This window comes from Carlito syrichta, unplaced genomic scaffold (genome assembly GCF_000164805.1).
Source record: "Carlito syrichta isolate Samal-C Ts95f unplaced genomic scaffold, Tarsius_syrichta-2.0.1 Scaffold302529, whole genome shotgun sequence".
Taxonomy (NCBI): Eukaryota; Metazoa; Chordata; class Mammalia; order Primates; family Tarsiidae; genus Carlito; species Carlito syrichta.
Window position 1 is genome coordinate 23,342 of NW_007246625.1, and position 14,173 is coordinate 37,514.

Consider the following 14,173-nt stretch of genomic DNA (forward strand, 5'->3'; position numbering starts at 1 on the left):
ACAGAGACAGTCCATCAACCAATGAATGGATAAACAAATTGTGGTACATCCACACTCAGCAATAGAGAAGAATAAACTCCTGGTATGGGCAACAGCTTGGAAAAATCTCAAAAGAAGTATGCTAAATCAAAGAAAGCAGACCCTAAAAAAGGCTACATCCTATCTATGTGATTCTAATTAATGATATTCAGGACAAGGAAGCTGGAATCAGACAAGTATTTGTCTGCGGCTGGGAATAGGAGGACAGTGGCTACAAAGAGGTAAGGGAAAACTTTTGGGGGTGATAGGAATGTTCTATATCTTCAGTGTGGTTGTTACATAACAGCATACAGTTGTCAAAACTCACAAATGGAATATTTCACATGAATGCATTTTATTGCTCATAAATTATACTTGAGAAAACCTGACTTTAAAAAATAAAATGCTCTGTAGAAAATAAAAGCAGTTTTATTTTAGATCTTGGGCTAGAGAAAAATTTCTTAAGAAAGACCAAAATTCATCAAAAACAAAATATTGCTAAAGTTGATTCAGCATTGAAGCCAAAAGATTTGCAATGATCCGTCTACAAGATCCTATGTGAACTGGCCCTGTGACCACTCTGACCTTAGTTCCAGCCCTCTTCATTCATTCAGTCCAGCCCTGCCACACTGGCCCGCTTGTTATTCTTAAAACACACTAGGCATACTAGGATCTCACCAATCCCATTCTCTATTTGATGCCTCCTTCAACAAAGAAAATATAACTAAGATTGACTATCACCACACAAGACCCACCCCACTTGGTGCCTCAATTCCAGGTATCACTTCAGGCCAAACCCCGGCAAGCCCCGCTTGTGTGATTGAGAAGGGGGCGGATGAACCTGAGAGAGGAGTTCCTGTTCCCCCAGCACTTTGAGTTGAGGACAGCCAAGGGCTGTGTTTCCAAGGAAGATACTGATCCACTGAGATGCCATGTCTAATTTCTAATTACTGCTCACATGAGAGAAGCTAAACTTTTAACAACACAGATGCCACTTAGTTAAGCACAAGAGTTTCCCTAAGTGGCTGATTAGTATCAAAGCAGAGGAGCCAGAAGATTCTCAAATGGAGTTCCTCTGGGGTCTCATTAACAAGAATGGAGTAGGCCCCACAGAGGCAACTCCAAGAGCTCTGAAACTTTTCTAATAGTTCACACTCCTGGCTTCCTCAGGAGGTTATAGTCACTCATGACACCAAAAGTATCTTCCCAGCTTGGGCCCTGCCTAACTCCCTAACTTCATTTCTCTTGAAGACCTATTGTTCTCTGTATTCCCATAAATAACAAATTAGCTTTATCTCTTGAGCTACCACTGTTTAACCAAGAGTAGCTGCCTGGAGTGAGTGATAAATTGAGAATTCTTCCAAGGCTTACATTAATCCCAGGGAGAAATAATGCTCTGTGACAGATCAGCAATCTCTCTGTCTTGGTCATGGAAGGGGAAGACTGCAGCGTGCAAGTTATATATTCACCATCTCTGTCCCATACTAAATCCTGAGCCATGATGCATTCCCAAAGCATTTAACACTTCCTCACACCTCCATGTTTGTGTATGTGATTGCAGGATCTTTGTTTCTCTTCTCTACTTAGTTAATGCCTAGTTGCCATCCTTCAAGGCCTGACTTCTCTATAGCTTTCTCTGAGCATCCTTCCTTATTCTTGGGTCCAAATGGGATAAGTAGCTCTCTCCACTGTACTTTGAACATCAGCTTACTGTTGCAATTATTGCACTGATCTGGGTAATTGGGCTGCTGTTCAAGAATAAGATCTAAAGAGAAGCTCTTAGTGGATATTATGACAAGACAAAGGAGACTGGTAGTGGCTCTCGGGTGGGAAAAGGAAAATAAAAAGAACAGGGATATTTGTGGGGAAAACAAAAGACAGAACCTTTAAGAATAGCTAAAATGAAGAATGAGAGGCCCTCCACCTTTAAGGTACCGGTGAGGGTTAGCTACATAATAGGCCAAGATATTGACAGCAGAGAGAGGAATCAGTGAAGAGAACATAATCTGGGTTCAGACATATATCACCAGAAGTCCTGCACTGAAAGAAACACTAAAGGGAGAAAGAAAATGATCCCAGATGGAAGTTCAACATGTGAGAAGTGAAGTGCAGCTGAAGGGATAAAAATGTGAATAAATATAAATGAGTATTGCCTATTAAAAGCAATAGTAAGGATGTCATGTGAGGTTTAAATGGATGTTTAATTAGAGTACATTATAACTATAGCCCAAAAAAGCAGGAGGGGAGCAAATGGAATCAAAGTGTTCTATGGTTCTTGCATTTACCACAAAATAGTAAAAGTACTAATATATTAGACTTCAGTAATGTCTAAAGTAACATTAAGAGAAGAGTTTGAAATGTATAACTAACAAGCTAATAGAAGGCAAAGATTGAATAATTAAAAAATTCAAAGAAGACAAGAAAAGAGAGAAAAGGGAACAAAGAGCAATAAGATGAATAGAAACTATATAGCAAGATGGTAATGATTCCCATAATGGCAAAGCAACTTGTCTCAGTCTGACCCTTCCACATTAATTAATTTTAAATTATTTGGAGGGAAATTGCGGGGGAGAATATTTATTTAAAGGCTTTGAAGTATAACCAAAAACAGGCGGAAAATTGAAGAAATTAACCTTGCAAGAAGGGAATCACCTTAGAAAGACTCATATTTAATTCAATTTAATTTTCTTCTGAAGGCACTCTCTAACATACACAATGCAGAGTAGCTAGCACTCAGATAAAAAGCAAATATATCAATATCTGGACTGATAGAAGGAACATCACTACAAGTCTTACAGACACTTAAAAGTATAATAAATAAATATTATGAACAACTTTCTGCCAGCAAACTCAAAAACCAAGGACAAATGGTTTTGAAAACACAATTACAAAAACAGACTCAAAGATATGAATGGACAGTTCCCAAAAGAAGACATGCAAGCATGAAACACATGAAAAATCCTCAACATCACTAATCATCAGAGAAACACAAATTGAAACCACACTGAGACATCATCTTACTCCAGTCAGAATGGTTATTATTAAAAAATGAAAAAACAACAGATGTTGACATGAATGTGGAGAAAAGGAAACACTTATACACTATTGAAGGGAAAGTAAATCAGTTCAACCTCTGAGGAAAACAGTATGAAGATATCTCAAAGAACTAAAAATAGAACTACCATTCAACCAGCAATCCCACTACTTGGTATCTACCCAAAGGAAAAGAAATCATTCTATTAAAAAAAGATACCTACCAGGCTCGGTGGCTCAGCCTGTAATCCCGCGCTTTGGGAGGCTGAGGTGAGTGAATTGCCTGAGCCCGCAGGTTCGAGACCCGCCTAGGCAACTTGGCGAGACCTCATCTCCACAATAAATCAAAAATTAGCCGGGCGTGGTAGCGCGTGCCTGTAGTTCCAGCTACTTGGAAGGCTGAGGTGGAAGGATTGCCGGAGCCCAGCAGGTCAAGGCTGCGGTGGCCAGGAGCGGCCACTGCACTCCAGTCTGGGTGACGGAGTGAGACTCCAACTCAAAAAAAAACAAAACAAAAACAATAAAACAAAAAAGATACCTGTGCTTGTATGTTTATTGTAGCACTATTCACAATAACAAAATCAACCTAAGTGTCCATCAATGGTTGATTGTGTAAAGAAAATATGATAGATAGATAGATAGCTATCACATTCCTTGAATAACTATACAACCATCAAAAAAGAATGAAATTAATGTCTTTTGCAGAAGCACAGATGGAGCTGGAACCCTTATCCTAAGTGAACTAACTCAGAAGCAGAAAATTAAATGTCACATGTTCTCACTTGTAAGTGGGAGCTAAACAATGAATACACATGGACATAACGATGGAAATAATAGACACTCAAGACTCCAGAAGGAGGGAGGGTGAAAGAGGGAGAGGGTTGAAAAATCACCTATTGAGTACAATGCTCAATATTTGAGTGATGAGTACACTAGAATTTCAATCCCTACCATGACACAATATTCCCATGTAACAACCAAGTACATGTACCCCCTAAAACTAAAATAAAAATAATTAAAATATTTAAAATGGAAAATCTAAATATGTCTATTTTTTAAATGAAATTCTTGACTTAAAATTTTTCCAAAGCAAAATCTCCAAGCCCAGATGGTCTTGATGATAAATTCTATCAACCATTTAAAAAAGAAATAATATCAACCTTACATAAACTGTTTTAGAAAATAGAAGTATGGCCACTGCTCAATCAATTTTATAAAATCAGCAACCTTGATTTGAAAACCAAAGATATTACAAGAAAAGAAAGTTATAGGCCAATATATCTCATGAGCATAAACACAAAAACCTATTTTAAAAATTAATAAATGGAAGTCAGCAATATATAAAAAGCATAAGCCCTCATATACAAGAATGGTTGATTCCAGGTATGCAAAGCTGATTCGACATTTTTAAAAAATTAACCAATGTAATTTACCATACCAACATCATAAAAGAGAAAAAGCATGACTATCTCAATAGATGCAGAAAAAGTATTTAACAGTCAACAGTAAAATAGAACTCTTAGTAAGCACAGAACAGAAAGGAACTTCTGCTAACTGATAAAGGTCATTCAACAAAGGCAACGAATATCACCCTTCATGGTAAAAAACTAAATGTAATCACTCTAAGATAAGGAAAAGGGAAGGATGTCTTCTCTCACCAATTTTATTAAATGTTGTACTAGAGAGCCCAGCTATACAGCACGCGAAGAAAAAGGAGTAAAAGGCATACATTTGAAAAGAGAGTTAGCATTGCTGTTATTCAAAGATAACACTATCACACGGGGCATGAGGATGGGAACAACAGACACTGGGTACTCATAAAGTGGGGAGAGAAGGAGAGCGGTAAGGGTTGAAAAACTACTCACTGGGTATCACGTCCACCACTTGGGTGACTGGCTCAGAAGAAACTCAAACCTCACCATCACACAACATTCCCATGTAACAAACCTTCACATGAGCCCCTTGAATGAAAACAAAACAAAACAAAATAAAATAAACAAGATAACACTATCATCGACATAGGCCTAAAGAATCTTCAAAGCCGGGCTCAGTGAAACTGAGGTGAGTGGACTGCCTGAGCCCGCGGGTTCGAGACCCACCTGGGCAACTTGGCGAGACCTCATCTCTACAACAAATCAAAAAAATTAGCCGGGTCTGGTAGTACGTGCCCGTAGTTCCGGCTACCTGGAAAGCTGAGGTGGAAGGATCACCAGAGCCCAGCAGGTCAAGGCTGCAGTGGCCAGGAGCTGTCACTGCATTCCAGTCTGGGCGACAGAGTGAGACTCCAACTCAAACAAAAAAGAATCTTCAAAATGTCTACTAAAACCAATATGTAAATTTAGCAAGTTTACAGGATCCAAAAAGTTAATTGTATTTCCATATATTAGCCCCCAAAAAGCCAGTCAAATTAAATATCAAAAAACAGGCCGGTTGCTGTGGCTCAAATCTGTAACCCCAGCATATTGGGAGGCCGAGGTGAGAGGATTGCCTGAGCCCACGGATTTAAGAACAGCCTGGGCAACTTGGCAAGATCTCATCTCTACAATAAATCCAAAAAATTAGCCAGGCATGGTAGTGCACACCTGTAGTTCCAGCTACTTGGAAGGCTGAGGCAGAAGGACCACCTGAGCCCAGCAGCCCAATGCTGGGGCAGCCATGAGCGTGCCATTGCACTCCAGCCTGGGCAGTGGAGTGAGACTCCAACTCAAAAAATAAGAAAGAGAGAGAGAGAGAGAGAGAGAGAGAGAGAGAGATGAAAAAACCATTCCATTTACAATATCATTAAAAACTTTAAAACCTGTACACTACCACTACCATACAAGGCTGAGATGCATTAAAAAGCAAAATAAGTGAAGAAATGTACCATGCTCCTAAATTGGAATGCTCAGTATTAAGATGTCAGTTCTTCCCAACCTGATCTATAGATTTAACACTGTCCCTATCAAAATCCCAGCACTGTTTTTACAGAAATTGACAAAGTAATTCTAGATTTTGTACGGAAGTGCAAAGGACCTAGAAAAGTCAAAATAATCTTCAAAAGGAAAACAACATTGAAGAACTTGTACTAAACAACTTCAAGACTTACTAAAGAGCTACTTACTATGAAGCTACAAAGCAGTGTGATGTTGTAATAAGCATGAATAAATCAGCGAAAAATAATGAAGAGTCCAGGAATACAAACACACATATACAGTCACTTAACTCTTTATAAAGATGCCAGTGCAATAAAATGAGGGAAGGAATTGTTTATTCAACAAATGATCCTAGAGCAAAATGTCTAAATGGAAAAAAAACCTTGATCCTAATCCTATCTCACATGATACAGAGAAATTAAATTAAAATGGATTTAAGACCAAAGCATAAAACTAAAAAGCTTCTAGAAAAAAATTGAATATCTTTGTGACTTTACAGTAAGAAGAATTTCTTAGATAGGACAAAAAAAAAAAAAAAACCTTGCTATAAATGAAAAAAAAGGTAAGTTGAACTTTATTAAAATGTTTTAAATTATATTCTTCAAAGTAATATAAGAAAAGGGCAGATCACTGACTAGGAGAAAGTATTTGCAATACCTATAACTTACAATAGTGATAAGAAGACAAAAAAATCAATAAGAAGTAGGCAAAAGATTAAAACAGATACATCACAAAAGAATATACACAAATATATAAAAGAATATGTACAAACTGACATATGAAAAGATATACAACATCATTAGTTGTCTGGAAAATGAAAATTAAAATTACAGTGAGATACTACTTAATATCCACCAGGATAATGGCTAAATTAAAAAGACTGATAAGAACCAAATGTTGCCAAAGATGTGGAACAACTACAACTGTCGGACACTGTTAAGGGGAATATGACATGGTACAACCATTTTGGAAAAATATTTAGTAGTTCCTGAAAATTCTCTACTACGTGATCCAGTGATTATACTCCAAATATTTATTCAAGAGAAATAAAGACATGTATCTACAAATGATTTGTATCAAATGTCCATAGCAGTCATATTCATAGTAACCAAAACAAAAACAGCCTAAATGTCCATCAACAAATGAAAGCATAAACAAATTGCTATATATTTACACAATGGATTGCTACCCAGGATTTTAAAAGAACAAACTGCTGATAAACACAACAACATGGATAATTTCACAAGACATTACATTAAGCAAAGGAAGTAAGAAACAAAAGAATATATTTAGTATGATGCCATTTATATAAGTTCAAGAGCAGGTTAAACTATCTGTAGTGCTAGAACTCAGACCAGTAGTTAAGCTGTAAGTTAAAAAAAAAGATCAAGCTGTACACTTGATATGTGTGCCTTTTAATGTAAATAAAATATACCTCAATTATGTACTGTAAATTAATTTTCAAACAACCACACTTATCTTGATTTTTCTGTCACTGTCTTCTACTGACAAGATTATGTCCACAAATACCCTGTAATTTGCCAACTTTTGCACTGCTCAAAGGCCATTCAATGGTGAGATTCCTTGCTCCCTCTCATCTGCTAGCAATTAATGTCCAGACCAATTGGTATTTTAAAGGCAGCTACAAATTCAGCTATAAAGCAGGATATATAAAAATAATCCATTGAAACACTTACTTGGGGAACTTATGTCCATATTTTTCCAAATCAGCAAAGACTTCACCTCTGAATTCTTGTCTGGCTACATGATAAAGATAATCAGATTCAGACTAATGAGCAGGATACTATTCAGTAGTGATGATCATCCAGAGAGGCCCACAAAGTCAGGTTATTCAAGAAAGCCATAGGCACAATGTCTGATGGTCACTGGCCTTTTCAAAGACTTATTTGAAATGGAATTATTTGAGACTGGGAAGAAAGAATGTATTGTCCAAAATACTAAATTAAAATACAAGATCAAAATTATAATGTCTACCAAACGTATTATGTTAGTCAAATAAAATCTACTGCAACATATATATAAATTATACTTATGTAAATTATGTTAAACATGGTATATGGAGGCATTTTAATATATTCAGTATGAGGTAGGACAAGGCATCCAAGAAAGATCTTCCTTAATAGCACAAAAGCCAGGACAATATGGCCTTGATTATGTGTCATATTGCAACTTTTCTGTTAAGTCTAACAAGCTCCCTTCTTCTTTTTGTGGATGTGGAAATTGCAATTGCTTCTTTCATTTCTGGAACCACAAGGGAAGTAAGCCTACATGATCCTGGGAGCCAGGAGTTCAAGTTTTAAAGAGAGAATCTTAGATGACCAGTGGATAAGAATCAGATATCTGGCACTAGTTAGAACCTTTGTAAGACTCCCTCAACCTGTGACACACTTGGAGTCACTTCACTTCTTATTTTGATGCTCTGCGTGCCATCCCAACACTTATGAAGGCAATTGACAGTTTCTTGGGACACATTATCTTGGATCTTGTATTAAGCTATTTCCTTCAGTCCAGCATCCCAGATCCTGGAAAATTCCTAGAGCATAAGTCATTTAAATGTGCGTTAATTGCAATTTTTGTTACTGCTGACCTTCAGAATGGAATGGAAAGAATACTCTTTTGGAATGGAAAAAAAAATACTTGTTTCAAAGTCACCCAGACCTGAATCATTCATGTTTATCACAAGAAAAGCTCTTAGACCTTGGTCATCATTTAGCAGGGTTAGACACAGCACTGCTTCAGATTCTGTCACTTACAGGCTTTGTGTTCTCACATAAATTTTTTATCTGAGTCTCAGTTATCTCATTGGTGAAATGGAAGGAAGAATCCCAATTTCACAGAGCTGCTTTGATGAGACTCAATAAGGTATATGTATAATCAGATTAGCACAGTGCCTAGCATGTACTGAGTGCTGAAAATTCTGTCCAACAGAGGGATGAATGGTTGCCAGGGACTGGGAGAGTAGGAAATGCTTAACAGTTATTGGGTTTCTTTTTGAATGATAAAAGTATTTTTCTGCAACTAGATATTGATGATGGTTGCACCACATTGCAAATTCAACCGTACACTGTAAAATCGATTAAATGGTCAACTTGGTGTTACATGTACTTTACCACAATGAAAATAAACAACTGCCAGACCCCTTCTCTGCTCCATGGTGTGAGTGTGGGAGAGGAGGAAGCTAGGATTTGTCTGGAGGCCCGCCGCTAAGGGCAAGGACTGAGAACCAAGACAAGAGCAGCTCTTGAGCATCAGCATGGCAGGGAGCATAGAGCTCAGGTTGGAGCCTTGCTGAGTTGTCGTGAGCATCATTGTGGTGTTTAGAGTGCAAGTCATAGATCAGAAAGGAGACCGCAAGCCTGGAAAAAGTGAGTCATGGGGCGAAGAAAGAAAACCTCACTCATCTAAAGAGGAAAAGGATGACCATGAGGCAACACGATATGGCGCAGAGGATTCCATCAGAGGGTTGTGGATAGAATCAACTGAAAGTACATTAACATCACCAATGCCTACCACATCACTGTCCCCTCCACCCTCCATTCCCCCCATCCCTACTGTGATTCTGGTTCTGGACAACTTGGATGGAGCACACAGTGGGAATTCCAAAGGGCACACTTTGGAATTTTCACGTTGTCTCCCACCTCTTTGTAGCTGTATGAGTCTGGGTAAGTCACCTCATTTTTCTGTATCTCAATGTCTTCCTTTGTGAAACAGATAAACCTACTCATGAAGCTGTTAGGAAGAGTTAATGAAATAGGAAGGTAAAGAACAGGTAATATACAAGAGGGGATCAGGAAATTTATTTATAAAAAATTGTGTATTTAATTCTTGCATGTTTAAACTTGTCACCTTCAAAGTACTCTGTTTGATGCAGTACACCTGTTGAGACAATTTTTTCACTGCTCTAAACAGTTTTGAACTTGTCAGTTTTGATGCCTTCTGCTATTTTTTTGTTCCAAATCTTCCACATTGGCAAAACGTTTCCCTTTGAGGACCTTTACCATCCGGGGAAACAAAAAAAATGTTGCTCAGAACAAGATTAGGTAAATAAAAAGGGTAGGGTATGGGGGTCATGCAGTCTTGGGTCAAAAACTGCCGAACACTCAACACAGTGTGGGCCGGCGCACTGGTAAATCACCCATCATAAAGTGGGCAAACATATTGGAAGAATCTCAACAACAAAAAAGAAATCACTGAAACTGAATGCAGCCTCTCACAATAACACTAGCTGGTACACTGATGCTGATGGGTTCCTAGAACAATTATCTAGTGGGGGAAGCCTGTACTAGAAGGGGCCCACCCTCCAAAAATATAATTCTGGGTTTGGGGGGTTCCCCCCCGTATATTCCTTTCCCCCTTTTCTAAAGGTGCATATACACATGTGAAAATATTTTCTCTTTCCATCAGGTCATAAAGCAAAAGAAGACACGTAAGGGAATTTTGAATGAAGAACACAGACCATTTCTTATAATAAAAGTGCGTAAAGATGATATTTAAAATAGAGCCTAGTTATAAGGGTTAAAATCTGCCATATAGGGCAGTTTTATTGATAATAGTAACAAAAAATGGAAATAATCCAAATATCCATTAGCAGTAGACTGGATAAATCAATTGTGGTACACATTAAATATTAACACCACCACCACAACAAAAAAATATATATATAGCAACATGGATGTCAACAATTGTTATGTTGAGCAAAAAAGGTCAGACACCAAAAAAGTACCTACTTTATGACTTTACTCAAATGAAGTTCATGAGCAGACAAAACTTAATCTTAGTGATAAAAGTCAGAATAGTGGGGCCAGGTGCAGCGGCTCATACCTATAATCCTAGTACTTTGGGAAGCTGAGGTGAGAGGATTGATTGAGCCTAGGAGTTCAAAACCAGCCTCGACAATATAGCAAGACCTCTTATCTACAAAAAAATCAAAAAATTAGCTGGGTACGGTCATGCCTGTAGTCCCAGCTACTTAGGAGACTGATGTGGGAGATCTCCTGAGCCCAGAAGGTTGAGTCTGGAGTAAGCTGGTGTTATACCACTGCACTCCAGCCCGGGTAACAGAGTAAGACTCTGTTTCAAGGGAAAAAAAATCAGAATAGTGGTTACCTTTTGGGTTTTTATTTTGTTCACTGAGAAGAAGCACAAAAGAGCCTTCTAGAGTGCTGGGAATGTTTTACATCTTGATTTATGTAAAAATTTGTTAAACTATGGGCTTAAGATCAGTGCACTCTGCTGTGTATTCTATTCCAATTAGGGGCAGGAGAGAGACCTGCCACAAAAGTCTGTAAGAATGCACTGCCACATGATACAAAACCCAAAACACCAAACTGCAGTTGTACAAATGACTCAGAAGCCCTTCAAAAAGAATAGAGTGAAAACAAAAGACCTATTTTGCCCAAGCCTGGGGGAAACCAACTTTAATAAAACACGAATAACAGGTAAGATAGTGAGGAAAGTGCTTCACTGTGGTTCCCTTGATAGTACTCAATAAAGATACCTATTCAGTTTTAGTATTTCTATCATTCGCACATAGCTGTTTTAATTTCAAGTTCATTTTTAAAGGAAAAGTGTGATTAGGTGCAAAAGTAGGTTGTAGGCATGTCTAACATTTTTGACACTTTTCTACTCAAACATTATTAGAAGAGTGGGCTATGTGTACCCAGCAATCTTTGCTTCTCTCTTATTTTGTACATGCATAATTTTGCTCCTTAACCTCTTTGCTTGCACCTATGTTGAACTGCTGCCACATCAACAGTGGTGACATTGTGATGGTCTTTGTAGTATTCTAGGGATAGGATCACAGAGGCAAAACAGATCTAGGAAAACTAGATCCACTGAAGTAGATACTCCCTGCTTCCCAGTCTCTTTGAACATCCTTCTTATGTATGGTCCTGGAACCAAAGGACAACTTGATTATATAGCTGTATTTTTTTTTTTTTTTGAGTTGGAGTCTCACTCTGTCTCCCAGACTGGAGTGCAGTGGCCACTCCCGGCCACCGCAGCTTCGACCTGCTGGGCTCCGGCGATCCTTCCACCTCAGCCTTCCGAGTAGCCAGAATTACAGGCATGTGCTACCATGCCCAGCCGATTTTTTGATTTATTGTAGAGATGAGTCTCGCTGCCCAGGCGGGTCTCGAACCTACGGGCTCAGGCAATCCACTCACCTCAGCCACCCAAAGGCGCGGGATTACAGGCTGAGCCACCGAGCCCGGCTTATAGCTGTATTTTTAGGAGTTAGTTCATACAATCATTGGGATTGGCAAGCTTGAAATCCACAGGGCAGGCCAGCAGACTGAAAACCCAGGATCTGTTGCTGCAGTCTTGAAGAAGAACCTCTTCTTCTCTGGGAAACCTCAGTTTTTGTTCTTAAGGCCTTCCAAGTGATTAGATGAGGCCTACCCAAGTCTCCTTTACTTAAAGCCAACTGTTTGTAGATATTAATCACATCTATAAAATATCTTCACGGCCACACCTAGATTAGTGTATGGTTAAGTAACTGGGCGTCATTGCCCAGCCAAACTAACACATAAAAACAACCATCACACTCACCAAATCAAAACTCCAGGAGAGAGTGTTCAAATTATGAACGTCAAGATCCTTCACTCTGGAGAAGGTTTCTTGGTACATTTGGCATATTTCCCTTTGAAAAACTTTCATACACAGCTGTCCATACTAAGTAAAGTCCACCAAATCTAGGCACCTGCATTCAAGAGAGGAATACCCCTGAAACCTGTCCCATCCTTCTATCCCCATAGTTGGTTGGACCACAGCTGCAGACTCTTCATTTCTGACAGCCTCCAGTCCTTCCTGCTCTTCTCTGTTGCCCACACTACCAGAGGTTGCTCCTTCCAACACACTAGTCTGATTGCATCTCCCTGATTAAAAGTTTCTCCAGAGCTATTGTAATTCTTGTGTCACTTGGGCCAGCAGTCATGAGGTTTAGTTGCAAGCAACAGGCACCAACTCTGACTGATGTAAGCAAAAGAGGAATTCCTGAAACAGCACACAGGATGAAAGGAAGAGATAAAGGTCTTGAGAAGGTCAGGAATTCAGGCTGCCCTGGGGATCCTGGAAGCAGGAACAAGTGAACCGTCTTTTCAGAGCCAGTGGTGGAGATGAATCAGTCAGTGATCTCAATCTCCATGTAACTCTACTCCGGGGTCAATTTTCAAGGAGAGGGTGTCTGATTGCCTGAGACTGATTCACAAGCCCATCCCTTAGCCAGAGTATACTCTTGATAGAACCATAAAGACTGAAATTAACAAGGGAAGGAGGGATTCTCAGGCAGAAGTAGAGAGTGTTAGCAGAAGAGGGGAAATAGATACAGAACAAGCAAGGACAAGACACACTCACTCCATGCCCACTTCCAGCACCCAAAGAATCCTTCTATAACACAGCAACATGGGAGCAGAGAAAGACTGCATTCTCTGCATCCACCAGAGCTGGGAAGGAACGGTAGGAGCATTTCCCAGTCAACTAAGGAGAAACAGGACTTTCTGGACTATAAGACAGGAGATCCAACCCCAAGGACTGTCAGCCTGAACCGCAGTTTCCCCTGTTGTTTCTGGACCATAGTTCTTCCTGAGGAACGCTAAGCCCAAAGTATGAAGTGCGAAGGACCTTATCCCAACCACTCACCATATCCCTCTGCCTCTCCTCTCCCTTTGCTGCCTATAAGAGTCCTTTCAGCTAGTAAAAGCGTTTCAGGGCTGGAGTAGAGGGAAGGGGAGCTGTATATTCTCAGATCACCGCTGCTTCATCTCTGGTCTCAGGAGTGCAATAGAGGAAGACAGAACAGAGTGGGTTAGAAGGGATGTCACACTCATCTTGCATTTATTTATATTATTTCATTGTTTTCTTAATTATTGTCTGTCCTATACTCACTGGACTGTGAGCCCCATAACGGCAGAGAATTGTTTGTATTGATCACTCACTGCTATCCCCCCAAACCTGTAGCAGTAACTGGCATGCGGTAGGCACTTAGGAAAATAAATATCTGGGACTGCATGAATAGTCTGTATGTAAGGTGGAGGCCACACTCCACCCTCTGTCTTTGACCCTGAGTCAGACAGGCAAGGTGAGACCTGGCACTTAGTCAAACCAGGAATCGAGAAGAGCACAAGTTCTAGACTTAGCTGGAGCTGGGCTCCAAGCCTGGCTCTGGCACCTGTGGGCATGTCACCTGGCCA